Raw genomic sequence first — 16,454 nt, 5'->3', positions numbered from 1 at the left:
GCTCGCGCGGATCCTCGGTTCGGATCGCCTGGCTTCGCGGGAGCGGCCTTCGGCTAGGGCCGACGACGGCCGGACCGAGCAGATTTGGACCGGGGTGCGGGGCGAGTACCTGCCTCTCTCACGAAGGGAGTGTCACCGGTAAGAAGCCTCTTCCCACGTCTGCTTGCCGACTTACGCTCGCCCCGACGAGAGGCCCAACCGAAAGAGTGGAAAGGGGCAGAGATTTCCAGGGTCGCCCCACCAGGGATGCAATACCCCAGTGCAGACAGTCGGCCCTGCCCCGAACCTACTCGGTGGTTTGAAGGTTAACCTCTTGGGGAAAAGCAGCGATTCGCCTCGCGGTGCGTGCCTCCGCGGATCTAAACCCCCTCGATCGATGTGGGGCCAGAGGACCCCTTTTCCCCGTACGAAACTGTCAGCTCACCATGGGCTCGACGTCCGTGGGTCGGGGAGTTGAGCGCTTACGCGCGGCGGGACCTTATAACCTGCAGCGGCTGAGGAGCGAAGATTTCCAGGGTGGGCCCCCGGGGATGCCATACCCCGAGCAGCCTGTCGGCCCCGCTCCTAGCACGCTGGCAAGCAATGGAGTCTTCCCCGCGGCAGCCACCGCCCTCGCCCTAGCCTCGCCGTCGGTCGATGAAGAACGTCGTTCGCCCTCCTCTGGCTCGGGATTTGGAAACGGCCTGGCCTTCGCCTACTCCGTCGGGCAACTGCCTTCCGCCAGCCCCTTCCCTCGAATCCCCTTCTTCCATTTTAGACCCGATCAGGGGATTGGTCAGCCCAGCCCTGGGGTAAGAAGAGGGGTTGGGGTCGGTTCGGCTTCGGGTGCCCCGCTCGGCCAAAGGTTCCCCTCGCTTTGGAAGCACGCGAGGTCGCGGAGGGTGTCGGGGTTATTTTTTCGGCTCCCTGGCTTCGCGGGAGCGGCCTTCGGCTAGGGCCGAGGCCGTCCGGCCCGCGCAGATTTGGACCGGGGTCCGGGGCGAGTACCTGCCTCTCTCACGAAGGGAGTGTCACCGGTAAGAAGCCTCTTCCCACGTCTGCTTGCCGACTTACGCTCGCCCCGACGAGAGGCCCAACCGAAAGAGTGGAAAGGGGCAGAGATTTCCAGGGTCGCCCCACCAGGGATGCAATACCCCAGTGCAGACTGTCGGCCCTGCCCCGAACCTACTCGGTGGTTTGAAGGTTAACCTCTTGGGGAAAAGCAGCGATTCGCCTCGCGGTGCGTGCCTCCGCGGATCTAAACCCCCTCGATCGATGTGGGGCCAGAGGACCCCTTTTCCCCGTACGAAACGGCCGGCTCACCATGGGCTCGACATCCGTGGGTCGGAGAGTTGAGCGCTTACGCGCGGCGGGACCTTATAACCTGCAGCGGCTGAGGAGCGAAGATTTCCAGGGTGGGCCCCCGGGGATGCCATACCCCGAGCAGCCAGTCGGCCCCGCTCCTAGCGCGCTGACGAGCAATGGAGTCTTCCCCGCGGCAGCCACCGCCCTCGCCTCGCCGTCGGTCGATGAAGAGCCGAGTTCGCCCTCCTCTGCTCGGGACTCGGAAACGGCCTGGCCTTCGCCTACTCCGTCGGGCAACTGCCTTCCGCCAGCCCCTTCCCTCGAATCCCCTTCTTCCATTTTAGACCCGATCAGGGGATTGGTCAGCCCAGCCCTGGGGTAGGAAGAGGGGTTGGGGTCGGTTCGGCTTCCGGTGCCCCCGCTCGGCCAAAGGTCCCCTCGCTTTGGAAGCAGAGGGTGCCGGGGTTATTTTCGGCTTGACGCCTAGTCCGGTCCCTGCCGGTTCCCGTGGAGGCCCGCGGTCAAAACCAGCTCCCCGGCTGTCGGAGCCGGAGCCCCGCAGCCCGAGCGGACGCACCGAGTCCCTCATGTAAGGGATAGCCGCCCCTACGGAACGGCCCGGACTGGGACCAGGCACCCCCAGGCGCCGAAGGGGTGGGTCGGCCGTGTTGCCGAAGCTTAGCCGGCGCTGATGACCGCAGCCCCTAACGATGCCCACAGGCGGGGGAGCCAAGGAGAGCACTAGGAAGACGTGGCGGGGTCGGACGGCTCAATTTCCAGGGTGGGACCCCGGGGGTTCAGTACCCCGGGCATCCGGTCGGTTTCGCCGGCGCGACCCCAAGCCTTCCACGGCCCCCTTCGTGGGTGCAGGGATACCGTGCAGGGTGCAGGCTTAGACGCCAATTCCCCAGAAGTTTTAGGGATAGGGTTTGTCCGGGCGCCACCGCAGCGACAACCTCGCAAGAAGCTCTCTTCCACAAAAGCACGGGCAACGTTCGTGTGCGAGTGTTGGTCTCCCATGGTCTACCGACTCCCCCGGGCGGCCCAAGCGTTACGCCCACGGCCGGGCCCTCGAGCAGGCGCACCCCTGGTGCCTCTCGTAAGGGAAGGCTACGGTCCTCAACCCCTCGTATGGCGGGGAGGGCGCATTTGAAACGCTAAAGGACGAGCCCTGTTCGGGACCTGGCGGGGATCCGCGGATTGGCGAGAGGGATGGGTCTGCCGTTGGTCAGAGGGGACGCACCCCTGGGACGCAGTTTGGCATTAGCGACCGATGGCCCATCTACGACCATGTACTCCGGGAGCGCCAAGGAGGACGCGGGTGGGCTTTGGGGGCAGACTCAATTTCCAGGGTCTGGGCGCCGGGGGTGCAATACCCTTAAGCGCTCATGTCGGTTTCGTCTGCCGCCCGCCTCTGGCCCGGCTCCTAGTGACGGGTGCTGTGAACGTGCGATCGTGCTTGCGGTTGAAGAGTTCAAAGGCTACCGCTGGGGATAACACGCCCGGGGAATTTAGAAACCCCCCCCTCCGCTACAATCTCTGCTTCTGCCGGACTCGGAGGGGAGCCGCCCCGGGGGCGACCGCTCCCTCTCCTCTTCCGCGGCGTGCCGCGCGCTTCGCCGTCAGCAGCGGAGCGAACCTTTTTCTCGGTCCGCAGCTCTTCAGGCGTAGGCGGGCAGCGCTAACAGGGTACACTGGGGACCACTCGACCGCAACCGCTCCTCCGACCGACGAGCATACCTACCGCGGATACGCCACGGTGGGTCTAAGCCTCGTCGCCGCCGCGAGGAGCAGGCGGGAGCCGTCCCTTTTCGTGCTGCGGAAATAAACCGTGGACACAGAGGTGTGTCTGCGCTCTCCGACCGGGCGGGGGGCGATTGGACTTGCCCGAGGGACACTAGGCGAGGCGCTGCCGCGGGAGCCGGAGCTCCGCGCTGGACGCTGCCGCCGCCGCCGCCGCCCCCCACCCACGGTACGGTGGAGTACGCCCGTTCCATACGCTTCGTAGCAAACCTCAGCCGAAGCAGAGAGTCCTACCGCTGTGGCAGGAGCGGGGCCGTGCGAGGACCACACTGGCACCGCGCTACACAACCTTAGGCAGAGGACCACAGCCGCTCACGGGGAGCGGGGGATTGATGCGCGACCAAGACTGAGGCTAAGGAACGCTTTACCATAAACCGGCCGGGGCCAATACCCCTGACCGAGCAAAGTGCCCTGCCCCGCCGGATCGCGCTGTGTCAGATCGATCAAAAGAGCGGAGAGCCGAGACTCTACCGCTGGGAGTTTGTGGAGAACGGCCTGGCTTGCGTCCCGTCCTCCCGCCCTCGACCTCACATGGCTAGCCTCACCCGCCGGGAGCCACCCCATTGGGGACCGTAGGGCGGAGAAGGGGTCTCCGCGTCCGGAATTTACTTGTGGAGAACGGCCTGGCTTACGTCCCGTCCTCCCGCCCTCGACCTCACATGGCTAGCCTCACCCGCCGGGCGCCACCCCATTGGGGACCGTAGGGCGGAGAAGGGGTCTCCGCGTCCGGAATTTACTTGTGGAGAACGGCCTGGCTTACGTCCCGTCCTCCCGCCCTCGACCTCACACGGCTAGCCTCACCCGCCGGGCGCCACCCCATTGGGGACCGTAGGGCGGAGAAGGGGTCTCCGCGTCCGGAATTTACTTGTGGAGAACGGCCTGGCTTACGTCCCGTCCTCCCGCCCTCGACCTCACATGGCTAGCCTCACCCGCCGGGCGCCACCCCATTGGGGACCGTAGGGCGGAGAAGGGGTCTCCGCGTACGGAATTTCTTGTGGAGAACGGCCTGGCTTACGTCCCGTCCTCCCATGGCTAGCCTCACCCGCCGGGCGCCACCCCATTGGGGACCGTAGGGCGGAGAAGGGGTCTCCGCGTCCGGAATTTCTTGTGGAGAACGGCCTGGCTTACGTCCCGTCCTCCCGCCCTCGACCTCACATGGCTAGCCTACCCCGCCGGGCGCCGCTCCATTGGGGATACGGTACGGCAAAGCGCGACGCCGCACGATGCCAACACTTTGTGCAAAAACCTGGCAGAGTCGACCAAAACCTCGCTTCTTTGACCGGTATTTTTGATGCTTTTCTCTGCCGCCGAAGGTGCACTGAGGGTCGGATCGCCCAAAATTTTTACCGGTCGTTTTGGTCTGCGGTTCTTCCGAGAGGTGCCCGCCTGACAGTTCTTTTTCAGCAGCCTCCGAAAGGCCATCCAGCGGGCAAGCCAGGGGTTGGCAGCCGCCGGCGGTGAGCCTTCCCCGGCCGGGGCAGACGGCTCCGACCGCAAAATTTTTTCGACTTTCGCCGAGGCCAAAACCCCATGCACTTTTAAAGCCTGCCCGCAGCGCCGTCTCCTGTCAGACGTCCCTTGCCGCCTGCGGTGGTCCTCGCCCGGCAGAGAGAAGCCGGAGTCGCCCCCTCTCCGGTTCTTTTTCACCATTCCGGAGCTCTGAAATCTGCCGGACACCGAGTGACCGAGGACGCTTCCAGGAGGGCGGCAGCGAGAGGCAGAGTGCCACCGGTCGGGTCGCCGGTTCTCCCACACTTTGAAAATTTTTCGCTTGTTCTGGTGGGATGGAGAGAGAGCGTGGCTTATGCGCCCTCTGCCCCGCGGTCCGCCCTGGCTGGCCTTACGCCGGTGGTTCGCCAGGCCACCGGCACCTTGTACGGCGGGGACGGCGTGGCTTATGCGCCCGTCAACCCACCTACTCGCCCCGGCTAGCCTTTTACCCGGAGGGCGCCACGCTCCGGGTACCAGTGAGCGGCACGAACCCAGTCATACCATGCCGCTCACCTCGCGCCCTCTCCGGCCTCCGCCGCGGAGACCTCCCGCTAGGACCTGCGGGGGGCGATTTCTGCCAAAATCTACAAAGTCCCCGATGGTTAAGGACGTAGACTGTTGAGCGGGACCTACACACTCTTGTAGCCGATGGGGCTCGCCATTTCCCGCAGAAAATGGACCACCTCCCGCAGAGGAACATGAAATGCCCCTTCCCGCGGGACCCGAAGGACCGCTCTGTCCGAGCAGGCCTCCAGGACCACGGCACGCAAAAGCGACTCAGTCCCGCTGGCATTACGGATCTGACTTTGTGCAAAAACCAGGCAGAGTCGACCAAAACCTCCCTTCTTTGACCGGTGTTTTTGTTGCTTTTCTCTGCCGCCGAAGGTGCACTGAGGGTCGGATCGCCCAAAATTTTTACCGGTCGTTTTGGTCTGCGGTTCTTCCGAGAGGTGCCCGCCTGACAGTTCTTTTTCAGCAGCCTCCGAAAGGGCATCCAGCGGGCAAGCCAGGGGTTGGCAGCCGCCGGCGGTGAGCCTTCCCCGGCCGGGGCAGACAGCTCCGACCGCAAATTTTTTTCGACTTTCGCCGAGGCCAAAACCCCATGCACTTTTAAAGCCTGCCCGCAGCGCCGTCTCCTGGCAGACGTCCCTTGCCGCCTGCGGTGGTCCTCGCCCGGCAGAGAGAAGCCGGTTTCGCCCTCTCACCGGTTCTTTTTCACCATTCCGGAGCTCTGAAATCTGCCGGACACCGAGTGACCGAGGACGCTTCCAGGAGGGCGGCAGCGAGAGGCAGAGTGCCACCGGTCGGGTCCCCGGTTCTCCCACACTTTGAAAATTTTTCGCTTGTTCTGGTGGGATGGAGAGAGAGCGTGGCTTATGCGCCCTCTGCCCCGCGGTACGCCCTTGGCTAGCCTTACGCCGGTGGTTCGCCAGGCCACCGGCACCTTGTACAGCGGGGACGGCGTGGCTTATGCGCCCTCTGCCCCGCGGTCCGCCCTGTCTAGCCTTACGCCGGTGGTTCGCCAGGCCACCGGCACCTTGTACGGCGGGGACGGCGTGGCTTATGCGCCCGTCAACCCACCTGCTCGCCCCGGCTAGCCTTTTACCCGGAGGGCGCCACGCTCCGGGTAGCAGTGAGCGGCACGAGCCCAGTCATACCATGCCGCTCACCTCGCACCTTTTCCGGCCTCCGCCGCGGAGACCTCCCGCTAGGACATGCGGGGGGCGATCTTGACCAAAATCTACAAAGTCCCCGATGGTTAAGGACGTAGACTGTTGAGCGGGACCTACACACTCTTGCAGCCGAAGGGGCTCGCCATTTCCCGCAGAAAATGGACCACCTCCCGCAGAGGAACATGAAATGCCCCTTCCCGCGGGACCCGAAAGGACCGCCCTGTCCGAGCAGGCCTCCAGGACCACGGCACGCAAAAGCGACTCAGTCCCGCTGGCATTACGGATCTGACTTAGTGCAAAAACCTGGCAGAGTCGACCAAAACTCCCCTTCTCTGACCGGTATTTTTGTTGCTTTTCTCTGCCGCCGAAGGTGCACTACGGGTCGGATCGCCCAAAATTTTTACCGGTCGTTTTGGTCTGCGGTTCTTCCGAGAGGTGCCCGCCTGACAGTTCTTTTTCAGAAGCCTCCGAAAGGCCATCCAGCGGGCAAGCCATGAGTTGGCAGCCGCCGGCGGTGAGCCTTCCCCGGCCGGGGCAGACAGCTCCGACCGCATAATTTTTTCGACTTTTGCCGAGGCCAAAACCCCATGCACTTTTAAAGCCTGCCCGCAGCGCCGTCTCCTGTCAGACGTCCCCGCCGCCTGCGGTGGTCCTCGCCCGGCAGAGAGAAGCCGGAGTCGCCCTCTCTCCGGTTCTTTTTCACCATTCCGGAGGTCTGAAATCTGCCGTACTCCGAGTGACCGAGGACGCTTCCAGGAGGACGGCAGCGAGAGGCAGAGTGCCACCGGTCGGGAAGCCGGTTCTCCCACACTTTGAAAATTTTTCGCTTGTGCTGGTGGGATGGAGAGAGAGCGTGGCTTATGCGCCCTCTGCCCCGCGGTACGCCCTTGGCTAGCCTTACGCCGGTGGTTCGCCAGGCCACCGGCACCTTGTACGGCGGGGACGGCGTGGCTTATGCGCCCGTCAACCCACCTACTCGCCCCGGCTAGCCTTTTACCCGGAGGGCGCCACGCTCCGGGTAGCAGTGAGCGGCACGAGCCCAGTCATACCATGCCGCTCACCTCGCACCTTTTCCGGCCTCCGCCGCGGAGACCTCCCGCTAGGACATGCGGGGGGCGATCTTGACCAAAATCTACAAAGTCCCCGATGGTTAAGGACGTAGACTGTTGAGCGGGACCTACACACTCTTGCAGCCGAAGGGGCTCGCCATTTCCCGCAGAAAATGGACCACCTCCCGCAGAGGAACATGAAATGCCCCTTCCCGCGGGACCCGAAGGACCACTCTGTCCGAGCAGGCTTCCAGGACCACGGCACGCAAGAGCGACTCAGTCCCGCTGGCATTACGGATCTGACTTAGTGCAAAAACCTGGCAGAGTCGACCAAAACTCCCCTTCTCTGACCGGTATTTTTGTTGCTTTTCTCTGCCGCCGAAGGTGCACTACGGGTCGGATCGCCCAAAATTTTTACCGGTCGTTTTGGTCTGCGGTTCTTCCGAGAGGTGCCCGCCTGACAGTTCTTTTTCAGCAGCCTCCGAAAGGCCATCCAGCGGGCAAGCCAGGGGTTGGCAGCCGCCGGCGGTGAGCCTTCCCCGGCCGGGGCAGACAGCTCCGACCGCATAATTTTTTCGACTTTCGCCGAGGCCAAAACCCCTTGCACTTTTAAAGCCTGCCCGCAGCGCCGTCTCCTGTCAGACGTCCCCGCCGCCTGCGGTGGTCCTCGCCCGGCAGAGAGAAGCCGGAGTCGCCCTCTCTCCGGTTCTTTTTCACCATTCCGGAGCTCTTAAATCTGCCATACTCCGAGTGACCGAGGACGCTTCCAGGAGGGCGGCAGCGAGAGGCAGAGTGCAACTGGTCGGGAAGCCGGTTCTCCCACACTTTGAAAATTTTTCGCTTGTGCTGGTGGGATGGAGAGAGAGCGTGGCTTATGCGCCCTCTGCCCCGCGGTACGCCCTTGGCTAGCCTTACGCCGGTGGTTCGCCAGGCCACCGGCACCTTGTACGGCGGGGACGGCGTTGCTTATGCGCCCGTCATCCCACCTACTCGCCCCGGCTAGCCTTTTACCCGGAGGGCGCCACGCTCCGGGTAGCAGTGAGCGGCACGAGCCCAGTCATACCATGCCGCTCACCTCGCACCTTTTCCGGCCTCCGCCGCGGAGACCTCCCGCTAGGACATGCGGGGGGCGATCTTGACCAAAATCTACAAAGTCCCCGATGGTTAAGGACGTAGACTGTTGAGCGGGACCTACACACTCTTGCAGCCGAAGGGGCTCGCCATTTCCCGCAGAAAATGGACCACCTCCCGCAGAGGAACATGAAATGCCCCTTCCCGCGGGACCCGAAGGACCACTCTGTCCGAGCAGGCTTCCAGGACCACGGCACGCAAGAGCGACTCAGTCCCGCTGGCATTACGGATCTGACTTAGTGCAAAAACCTGGCAGAGTCGACCAAAACTCCCCTTCTCTGACCGGTATTTTTGTTGCTTTTCTCTGCCGCCGAAGGTGCACTACGGGTCGGATCGCCCAAAATTTTTACCGGTCGTTTTGGTCTGCGGTTCTTCCGAGAGGTGCCCGCCTGACAGTTCTTTTTCAGCAGCCTCCGAAAGGCCATCCAGCGGGCAAGCCAGGGGTTGGCAGCCGCCGGCGGTGAGCCTTCCCCGGCCGGGGCAGACAGCTCCGACCGCATAATTTTTTCGACTTTCGCCGAGGCCAAAACCCCATGCACTTTTAAAGCCTGCCCGCAGCGCCGTCTCCTGTCAGACGTCCCCGCCGCCTGCGGTGGTCCTCGCCCGGCAGAGAGAAGCCGGAGTCGCCCTCTCTCCGGTTCTTTTTCACCATTCCGGAGCTCTTAAATCTGCCATACTCCGAGTGACCGAGGACGCTTCCAGGAGGGCGGCAGCGAGAGGCAGAGTGCAACCGGTCGGGAAGCCGGTTCTCCCACACTTTGAAAATTTTTCGCTTGTGCTGGTGGGATGGAGAGAGAGCGTGGCTTATGCGCCCTCTGCCCCGCGGTACGCCCTTGGCTAGCCTTACGCCGGTGGTTCGCCAGGCCACCGGCACCTTGTACGGCGGGGACGGCGTTGCTTATGCGCCCGTCATCCCACCTACTCGCCCCGGCTAGCCTTTTACCCGGAGGGCGCCACGCTCCGGGTAGCAGTGAGCGGCACGAGCCCAGTCATACCATGCCGCTCACCTCGCACCTTTTCCGGCCTCCGCCGCGGAGACCTCACGCTCTGTTCTGCGGAGAGCGATTTTGGGCAAAATCTACAAAGTCCCCGATGGTTAAGGACGTAGACTGTTCAGCGGGACCTACACACTCTTGTAGCCGAAGGGGCTCGCCATTTCCCGCAGAAAATGGATCACCTCCCGCAGAGGAACATGAAATGCCCCTTCCCGCGGGACCCGCAGGACCGCTCTGTCCGAGCAGGCCTCCAGGACCACGGCACGCAAAAGCGACTCAGTCCCGCTGGCATTACGGATCTGACTTAGTGCAAAAACCTGGCAGAGTCGACCAAAACTCCCCTTCTCTGACCGGTATTTTTGTTGCTTTTCTCTGCCGCCGAAGGTGCACTACGGGTCGGATCGCCCAAAATTTTTACCGGTCGTTTTGGTCTGCGGTTCTTCCGAGAGGTGCCCGCCTGACAGTTCTTTTTCAGAAGCCTCCGAAAGGGCATCCAGCGGGCAAGCCAGGGGTTGGCAGCCGCCGGCGGTGAGCCTTCCCCGGCCGGGGCAGACAGCTCCGACCGCATAATTTTTTCGACTTTTGCCGAGGCCAAAACCCCATGCACTTTTAAAGCCTGCCCGCAGCGCCGTCTCCTGTCAGACGTCCCCGCCGCCTGCGGTGGTCCTCGCCCGGCAGAGAGAAGCCGGAGTCGCCCTCTCTCCGGTTCTTTTTCACCATTCCGGAGCTCTTAAATCTGCCGTACTCCGAGTGACCGAGGACGCTTCCAGGAGGGCGGCAGCGAGAGGCAGAGTGCCACCGGTCGGGAAGCCGGTTCTCCCACACTTTGAAAATATTTCGCTTGTGCTGGTGGGATGGAGAGAGAGCGTGGCTTATGCGCCCTCTGCCCCGCGGTCCGCCCTGGCTAGCCTTACGCCGGTGGTTCGCCAGGCCACCGGCACCTTGTACGGCGGGGACGGCGTTGCTTATGCGCCCGTCATCCCACCTACTCGCCCCGGCTAGCCTTTTACCCGGAGGGCGCCACGCTCCGGGTAGCAGTGAGCGGCACGAGCCCAGTCATACCATGCCGCTCACCTCGCACCTTTTCCGGCCTCCGCCGCGGAGACCTCACGCTCTGTTCTGCGGAGAGCGATTTTGGGCAAAATCTACAAAGTCCCCGATGGTTAAGGACGTAGACTGTTGAGCGGGACCTACACACTCTTGTAGCCGAAGGGGCTCGCCATTTCCCGCAGAAAATGGATCACCTCCCGCAGAGGAACATGAAATGCCCCTTCCCGCGGGACCCGAAGGACCGCTCTGTCCGAGCAGGCCTCCAGGACCACGGCACGCAAAAGCGACTCAGTCCCGCTGGCATTACGGATCTGACTTAGTGCAAAAACCTGGCAGAGTCGACCAAAACTCCCCTTCTCTGACCGGTATTTTTGCTGCTTTTCTCTGCCGCCGAAGGTGCACTACGTGTCGGATCGCCCAAAATTTTTACCGGTCGTTTTGGTCTGCGGTTCTTCCGAGAGGTGCCCGCCTGACAGTTCTTTTTCAGCAGCCTCCGAAAGGGCATCCAGCGGGCAAGCCAGGGGTTGGCAGCCGCCGGCGGTGAGCCTTCCCCGGCCGGGGCAGACAGCTCCGACCGCATAATTTTTTCGAACTTCTCCGAGGTCAAAATCCCAGGCACTCCGACGGAAGGTCCGCCGCGCGTCTCCCGTCTGACGTCCCCGCCGCTCGCGGTGGTCCTCGCCCGGCAGGGAGCTGCCGGATTCGCCCTCTTACCGGTTCTTTTTCACCTTTCCGGAGCTCTGATATCTGCCGCACACACAGTGACCGAGGACGCTTCCAGGAGGGCGGCAGCGAGAGGCAGAGTGCCACCGGGCGGGTCCTCGGTTCTCCCACACTTAGAAAATTTTTGCGCTTGTGCTGGTGCGAGGACGTAGGTCTTTCGACCGGGGCAAGCCTGGAGGGCGGTAGCCGGGATTGGCGCCCTATTCCCGGCTAGCTCTCGGAGGCTTCACCCGGTTGGAGGTTGGAGCTCCGACTTCCATGGGCATGTTCCTCACCGGGACCTACGACCAAGTGTGGCCGAGGGACAGTGACACATTCCCGGGTAGCCTGAGTGGCTGCTCCCGCTGAGCTACTTCCATGGGCACTATTCCTCCCCGGGACTTGCCGCCAAGTCTTGGCCGGGGGACAGTGACACATTCCCGGGTAGCCTGAGTGGCTTCTCCCGCTGAGCTCTTACTTCCATGGGCATGTTCCTCACCGGGACCAACTACCAAGTGTGGCCGGGTTTCGAGCTCCAAACTCGGCTTGCACTTGGTCGCTTGGGGGGTCCCCTCCGCTCCGGGAAGGGCGCCCTCCAGCGGGCAGACGAGGGTACTTCTAGTCTGCCCGAGCTCCATGGGGCCCCTCTCGCCCCTAGGCTCCCCGCCCAGGGTTCCAGGGTCCCGGATAAAGCCACCCTGCCGAGTTCGGTATAGGGTACCGGGCCTGGCTGGAATCACGCCGGGATCGGTGAGACCTCCTCGGCCGCGGCTCAGCCTCCAAACTCCCTTTCGCGGTTCTCTTCCCTTCAACTTCCATGGGCATGTTCCACACCGGGACCTCCGACCAAGTGTGGCCGGGGAACAGTCACCCATGCCCGGGTAGCCTCAGCGGCTGCTCCCGCTGAGGTCAACTTGGAGGTTGGAGCTCCGACTTCCATGGGCACTATTCCTCCCCGGGACCTGCCGCCAAGTCTGGCCGGGGGACAGTGACACATTCCCGGGTAGCCCTGAGCGGCTGCTCCCGCTGAACTCTTACTTCCATGGGCATGTTCCTCATCAGGAACCAACGACCAAGTGTGGCCCAGGGACAGTGACACATTCCCGGTTAGCCTGAGTGGCTGCTCCCGCTGAGCTACTTCCATGAGCACTATTCCTCCCCGGGACCTGCCGCCAAGTCCGGCCGGGGGACAGTGACACATTCCCGGGTAGCCTGAGCGGCTGCTCCCGCTGAGCTACTTCCATGGGCACTATTCCTCCCCGGGACTTGCCGCCAAGTCTTGGCCGGGGGACAGTGACACATTGCCGGGTAGCCTGAGTGGCTGCTCCCGCTGAGCTCTTACTTCCATGGGCATGTTCCTCACCGGGACATACTACCAAGTGTGGCCGGGTTTCGAGCTCCAAACTCGGCTTGCACTTGGTCGCTTGGGGGTCCCCTCCGCTCCGGGAAGGGCGCCCTCCAGCGGGCAGACGAGGGTACTTCTAGTCTGCCCGAGCTCCATGGGGCCCCTCTCGCCCCTAGGCTCCCCGCCCAGGGTTCCAGGGTCCCGGATACAGCCACCCTGCCGAGTTCGGTATAGGGTACCGGGCCTGGCTGGAATCACGCCGGGATCGGTGAGACCTCCTCGGCCGCGGCTCAGCCTCCAAACTCCCTTTCGCGGTTCTCTTCCCTTCAACTTCCATGGGCATGTTCCACACCGGGACCTCCGACCAAGTGTGGCCGGGGAACAGTCACCCATGCCCGGGTAGCCTCAGCGGCTGCTCCCGCTGAGGTCAACTTGGAGGTTGGAGCTCCGACTTCCATGGGCACTATTCCTCCCCGGGACCTGCCGCCAAGTCTGGCCGGGGGACAGTGACACATTCCCGGGTAGCCCTGAGCGGCTGCTCCCGCTGAACTCTTACTTCCATGGGCATGTTCCTCATCAGGAACCAACGACCAAGTGTGGCCCAGGGACAGTGACACATTCCCGGTTAGCCTGAGTGGCTGCTCCCGCTGAGCTACTTCCATGAGCACTATTCCTCCCGGGACCTGCCGCCAAGTCTGGCCGGGGGACAGTGACACATTCCCGGGTAGCCTGAGCGGCTGCTCCCGCTGAGCTACTTCCATGGGCACTATTCCTCCCCGGGACTTGCCGCCAAGTCTTGGCCGGGGGACAGTGACACATTGCCGGGTAGCCTGAGTGGCTGCTCCCGCTGAGCTCTTACTTCCATGGGCATGTTCCTCACCGGGACATACTACCAAGTGGGGGCCGGGTTTCGAGCTCCAAACTCGGCTTGCACTTGGTCGCTTGGGGGTCCCCTCCGCTCCGGGAAGGGCGCCCTCCAGCGGGCAGACGAGGGTACTTCTAGTCTGCCCGAGCTCCATGGGGCCCCTCTCGCCCCTAGGCTCCCCGCCCAGGGTTCCAGGGTCCCGGATACAGCCACCCTGCCGAGTTCGGTATAGGGTACCGGGCCTGGCTGGAATCACGCCGGGATCGGTGAGACCTCCTCGGCCGCGGCTCAGCCTCCAAACTCCCTTTCGCGGTTCTCTTCCCTTCAACTTCCATGGGCATGTTCCACACCGGGACCTCCGACCAAGTGTGGCCGGGGAACAGTCACCCATGCCCGGGTAGCCTCAGCGGCTGCTCCCGCTGAGGTCAACTTGGAGGTTGGAGCTCCGACTTCCATGGGCACTATTCCTCCCCGGGACCTGCCGCCAAGTCTGGCCGGGGGACAGTGACACATTCCCGGGTAGCTTGAGCGGCTTCTCCCGCTGAACTCTTACTTCCATGGGCATGTTCCTCATCAGGAACCAACGACCAAGTGTGGCCCAGGGACAGTGACACATTCCCGGGTAGCCTCAGCAGCTGCTCCCGCTGAGCTACTTCCATGAGCACTATTCCTCCCCGGGACCTGCCGCCAAGTCTGGCCGGGGGACAGTGACACATTCCCGGGTAGCCTGAGCGGCTGCTCCCGCTGGGCTACTTCCATGGGCACTATTCCTCCCCGGGACCTGCCGCCAAGTCTGGCCGGGGGACAGTGACACATTCCCGGGTAGCCTGAGTGGCTGCTCCCGCTGAGCTCTTACTTCCATGGGCATGTTCCTCACCGGGACATACTACCAAGTGTGGCCGGGTTTCGAGCTCCAAACTCGGCTTGCACTTGGTCGCTTGGGGGGTCCCCTCCGCTCCGGGAAGGGCGCCCTCCAGCGGGCAGACGAGGGTACTTCTAGTCTGCCCGAGCTCCATGGGGCCCCTCTCGCCCCTAGGCTCCCCGCCCAGGGTTCCAGGGTCCCGGATACAGCCACCCTGTCGAGTTCGGTATAGGGTACCGGGCCTGGCTGGAATCACGCCGGGATCGGTGAGACCTCCTCGGCCGCGGCTCAGCCTCCAAACTCCCTTTCGCGGTTCTCTTCCCTTCAACTTCCATGGGCATGTTCCACACCGGGACCTCCGACCAAGTGTGGCCGGGGAACAGTCACCCAGGCCCGGGTAGCCTCAGCGGCTGCTCCCGCTGAGGTCAACTTGGAGGTTGGAGCTCCGACTTCCATGGGCACTATTCCTCCCCGGGACCTGCCGCCAAGTCTGGCCGGGGGACAGTGACACATTCCCGGGTAGCCTGAGCGGCTGCTCCCGCTGAACTCTTTAGTTCCATGGGCATGTTCCTCATCAGGAATCAACGACCAAGTGTGGCCGAGGGACAGTGACACATTCCCGGGTAGCCTCAGCAGCTGCTCCCGCTGAGCTACTTCCATGAGCACTATTCCTCCCCGGGACCTGCCGCCAAGTCTGGCCGGGGGACAGTGACACATTCCCGGGTAGCCTGAGTGGCTGCTCCCGCTGAGCTACTTCCATGGGAACTATTCCTCCCCGGGACTTGCCGCCAAGTCTTGGCCGGGGGACAGTGACACATTCCCGGGTAGCCTGAGTGGCTGCTCCCGCTGAGCTACTTCCATGGGAACTATTCCTCCCCGGGACTTGCCGCCAAGTCTTGGCCGGGGGACAGTGACACATTCCCGTGTAGCCTGAGTGGCTGCTCCCGCTGAGCTCTTACTTCCATGGGCATGTTCCTCACCGGGACATACTACCAAGTGTGGCCGGGTTTCGAGCTCCAAACTCGGCTTGCACTTGGTCGCTTGGGGGGTCCCCTCCGCTCCGGGAAGGGCGCCCTCCAGCGGGCAGACGAGGGTACTTCTAGTCTGCCCGAGCTCCATGGGGCCCCTCTCGCCCCTAGGCTCCCGGCCCAGGGTTCCAGGGTCGCGGATCCAGCCACCATGCGGAGTTCGGTTTGGGTACCGGGCCTGGCAGAAATCACGCCGGGATCGGTGAGCCCTCCTCGGCCGCGGCTTCGCGCAAAAACTCCCTTTCGCGGTTCTCTTCACTTCAACTTCCATGGACACGTTCCACACTTGGACCTACGACCAAGTGTGCCCGGGGAACAGTAACCCATGCCCGGGCAGCCTCAGCAAGTGCTCCGGCTGAGGTCATTGGAGGTTTGAGCTCCGACTTCCATGGCCATGTTCCTCACCGGGACCTACGACCAAGCGTGGCCGGGTTTCGAGCTCCAAACTCGGCTTGCACTTGGTGGCCAAGGGGGTCCCCTCCGCTCCGGGAAGGGCGCCCTCCAGCGGGCAGACGAGGTTACTTCTAGTCTGCCCGAGCTCCATGGGGCATTATTCCTCCCCGGGACTTGCCGCCAAGTCTGGCCGGGGGACAGTGACACTTGGCCGGGTAGGCGAAGTGGCTTCTCCCGCTGACTTGCCCCTTTGGAAGTAGGAGCTCCTACTTCCATGGGCATTATTCCTCCCCGGGACTTGCCGCCAAGTCTGGCCGGGGGACAGTGACACTTGGCCGGGTAGGCGAAGTGGCTTCTCCCGCTGACTTGCCCCTTTGGAAGTAGGAGCTCCTACTTCCATGGGCATTATTCCTCCCCGGGACTTGCCGCCAAGTCTGGCCGGGGGACAGTGACACTTGGCCGGGTAGGCGAAGTGGCTTCTCCCGCTGACTTGCCCCTTTGGAAGTAGGAGCTCTTACTTCCATGGGCATTATACCTCTCGAAGACTTAGAGCCAAGTGAGCTCCTACTTCCATGGGCATTATTCCTCCCCGGGACTTGCCGCCAAGTCTGGCCGGGGGACAGTGACACTTGGCCGGGTAGGCGAAGTGGCTTCTCCCGCTGACTTGCCCCTTTGGAAGTAGGAGCTCTTACTTCCATGGGCATTATACCTCTCGAAGACGTAGAGCCAAGTGAGCTCCTACTTCCATGGGCATTATTCCTCCCCGGGACTTGCCGCCAAGTC

Source organism: Engystomops pustulosus, unplaced genomic scaffold, assembly GCF_040894005.1.
Source record: "Engystomops pustulosus unplaced genomic scaffold, aEngPut4.maternal MAT_SCAFFOLD_273, whole genome shotgun sequence".
NCBI classification, from domain to species: domain Eukaryota; kingdom Metazoa; phylum Chordata; class Amphibia; order Anura; family Leptodactylidae; genus Engystomops; species Engystomops pustulosus.
This window is presented reverse-complemented; position numbering follows the sequence as displayed.